We start from the raw sequence: 3,669 nt of genomic DNA, 5'->3' as shown, positions 1-3,669 counted from the left end.
CAAGTTTGGCAAACCATTACTCCTCACTAGCCTTTGAATATGCTTCAGGATGTCTTTTTCATAGAGACCTCATCTTCCAAACTGGTGAAGCATGGGCCAGTCTGGAGTGGCAAGGCATTCATTTTGTTCATCATATTCAGAAAGGCACTAAGGACAACCACACTGATAATGACCACTTTATTCTGGTCTTTGAAGTGGATACCCCCAAGACAAGGTCAAGGTTATGGCTTATCACTGTGCACTGTGATGTATGTCCTGCCACTGCTAAAATGTTTTTGGTGTTTATGATTTGTACACATGTATTAATCCTGTATGCAATGAATGAGGATGCCCAGGTGTGCCTTTGTTCTACTGACCACATGTATTCATTGTCACAACTGTCGCTGGTTTGTAAGAAGGAAAGAATATATTGGGGTTTACGATCAGCTTCGCCTTGTGTCTACAAAAATCTACTATTGACTCTGTTACATCCTTTCCCCCACCTTATCCCAGTGATGCCTCACTCTTCTCTCCCTCTCCCCTCAACTTACATCTTCCTCCCCTCCAACTGTTGCTCCTTTCATCCACCAGAGAAGTGCCTCTTCTCTGGTGTCTGCTGCCATTAGGGCCTCCTCTCAGTCCAAGAGTCTGCTGGTACACATTGGCCATGGAACCGTCAGCTCTAGCATCCCCCAAGGTTGCCTGGTCTCTCTTTATAGAACTAGCAGAACCCTCTCTCCCCCCTTACCTCTCTGGCATCTAGCGTGTGTCCTCCTCTACTTATGAAAGAGAAGAAGGGACATAAGTCCTGGGATGAGGACACTCCATTGCTGAGGAGGATGGCATTCCATAGGGTTCAGTGTTAAGTATCCTTTTCCTCATCACTATTAAAGGACTTGTGACCTCCGTCAAACTGTTGTTGGTCACCCCTGCTCTGCATGTGGATGACTTCTGTGTCTGAGTTATTTAACACTTGGTGGCTTTTGTGAAGTGACAGTTCCAGGGTGCCATGTGGTATGCTTCTGCATGGACCTTCTCACACAGTTTTCAGTTTTCTCCTCTTAAATTGTGGGTGGTGCATTTCTGTCACCATATTGTGTACGATACCTACTGGAGCTCTATCTCGAGACCCAATTTCTGATTGTGGTCCACCACTTCCATTTCTTGGGTCGTCTTATGACATTTACTTGTGTGTGTGTGTGTGTGTGTGTGGGGGGGGGGGGGGGGGGGGGGAGGGGGAGGGGGGCATGGTAGCCAAATTTAGGGCTCAGTTGCTCCTTCCATACTGATCCTCTTGGAGCAGGTCCACCATTGTGGTATCTATCTGATCATCAGTACCTTTTGCACTAGCCGTATTGTTTCCTGGTTGAAGCTGGGGTTGTCCCCCACTCACTGCCCTTTTGGTACAACAGTCTAAGCTTCCTGTTTCCTATGCCATCACCATCTTCTCTTTCCCCACACATCCCTTATATTTTATACTTTAGCAGCAGGAAATTGCTCGCTCTTCAGGTGAGTTTAACAGTTGGGCTCCAGCTTGCAGTCCTTTGCCATGATTTTTATCTTCCCTCTTTGTCCTGTTCCCCGTTCTCTCCAAAAACCTCCTCCTCCCCCTTGGTTAGTTCCTTGATCCCAGATTCAGAGGGGTCTGTGTTTCATTGTTTGTTCTGCCAGCTTTTATGGGAGTTTCAGGCTGCTGTTGTGTTTTAATGGAATGGCTCTAGGCTCTAAATCTGCTAATTAGAAGGAATGTGCCTTCTGCTGGCAAGTAACACCATCTCTTACCTGCCCCATGTAGCATGTGTACTGCATAGCTAATGGCCATTTACCAGGTTCTTTAGTATGTTTAACAGTCCTCTCCCACCCACGTTATGTGCAGACTCGATAACTGCCCTTGAGGCTATCAGGCAGTGGTTTTCCCTCCCTCTTCTTGGTCTATGACATCTAAGACCACCTTACCAATCTTGACCATGCTGGTTGTTCAGTTGACTTTCTTTGGGTTCCCACTCATGTGGGTATCCCAGGTAATGAACTGCTGATCCTGTGGCTGGAGGGTGTGCCCCTTTTGTGTGACCTCTCTGGTGCTGGGTTTGCAGCCTCATGTCCAATTCCTTTTTGCTCAGCCTTGAGCTGACTCTTGGAGGCCAACCCCCTGCCTAATAAACTTATTGCGATAAGGGGACTCTTGCCACATGGCCCACTGGGGATCTACCATCCTCTGCGAACTTCGTATTGGTCATACAAGGTTGAATCTAAGCCTCTTACTCCATAATGATCTGTAACCCCCACATTTTATGAGACTCCCCTACCATTTGGCCTTTTGCACTAAACACACTCTTCCATTCTCCATTATCACAGATGGTAGCATACAACCTTACATAGTTACATCTGTCCTTGGTTTTCATCATAAAAGTGGTTTGTTCCATGGATTTAAGTACCTGAATTGTCTTCCACAATTGAAGGCTTTCATCATTGCTTTCATGCTGGTCAGGTTTTCCTCTCCATTTTGTGCTGTTTCATCACCACCCCCTCTTCTTGTGTCGCAATCATGGTATGAAGTGGGAACTGGGGTGGGTTAGCAGTGATTCCAGCACCATGTCACACATAGCACCATTGGGGTGTCTTATGATCTCCCCCTTCCTCCCTCCAGTTCTTTAATCTTCCTGCCACCCCAGTGTTCCATCTCCATTTGCCTGTTTTGCTTCGCCATCAAATAGATTGTGCTGTTGGTTTGCTGCTCCCACAGTCTCTGCCACTTTGGATCTTGGGACAAATGATGTCACTGTTTCGTTCCTCTCCTCATTCAGACAATCAATCAACATCTGCAGCCAGCAGGCAAGCAGTGAGACTTGGTATCTGCTCTCTTAGCATCTGTGTCAGGGTGTTACTAGCATTAATGACAAGTTTATTACTTGTTTCCAAATAAAAACAGCCACTTTTGTGCCCTGGTAAATTAGAACTACAAAATTATATGCTTAAATTTAGGAAATAATGGCCCGCTAAAAACAGAAAATTCTGGAATATGAGTTATTTGGTTACAGATAACTTTTCAAAAAGGGGATTTTTTTTAAAAAAAGTAAAATTATACTGCAAATTGGAACCTGAAAGGCTTTCAGTTGGGTTATATTGCTAATTCATAATTACTCATTCCTAATTCCAACTGCATGTGTTTGTACTGATACTGAAATTATTATTTATTCACCAAATTTTTTTTTTGGTAAATGAGTTACATTATCAGGAAAATTGATTGTGAACAATCAGATGTTAGTGTATTCCTTGCTAGAATATGAAAATATTTAATCTGTTTAACAGTTGCACTAGTGTTACCCATCTAGCTAGATCAAAAATAAATATATATTACAAGTTGACGATTGCAACTCACTCTGTTGTCACGTTGGGACAGTTGTCAAATGTGTGGCCATCACCAGCAGTGCGCTGAGCCTCAGTCACAGTCATCACTGCCCAGCACGGCTTGGGAGGGGGCTGACCCAGTGATGCCAGCATTCTAGGCTGCTGGCACAAGCCGCAGCAGTTTCTGGTGGTCCCATGTGTCAGCAGAACTGCCGCACCAGAGGCCAGTGAAGAAGGAAGGAATATCGACATCTGACATTCTGTCAACAGTGAGGCCATCAGAGACAGAGCATAAGCTCTGACTGTTTCAAGGATGGGGGAGAAAATTGGCCTTGGCCTTTC

This window comes from Schistocerca gregaria, unplaced genomic scaffold, assembly GCF_023897955.1.
Source record: "Schistocerca gregaria isolate iqSchGreg1 unplaced genomic scaffold, iqSchGreg1.2 ptg000280l, whole genome shotgun sequence".
Taxonomy (NCBI): domain Eukaryota; kingdom Metazoa; phylum Arthropoda; class Insecta; order Orthoptera; family Acrididae; genus Schistocerca; species Schistocerca gregaria.
This window is presented reverse-complemented; position numbering follows the sequence as displayed.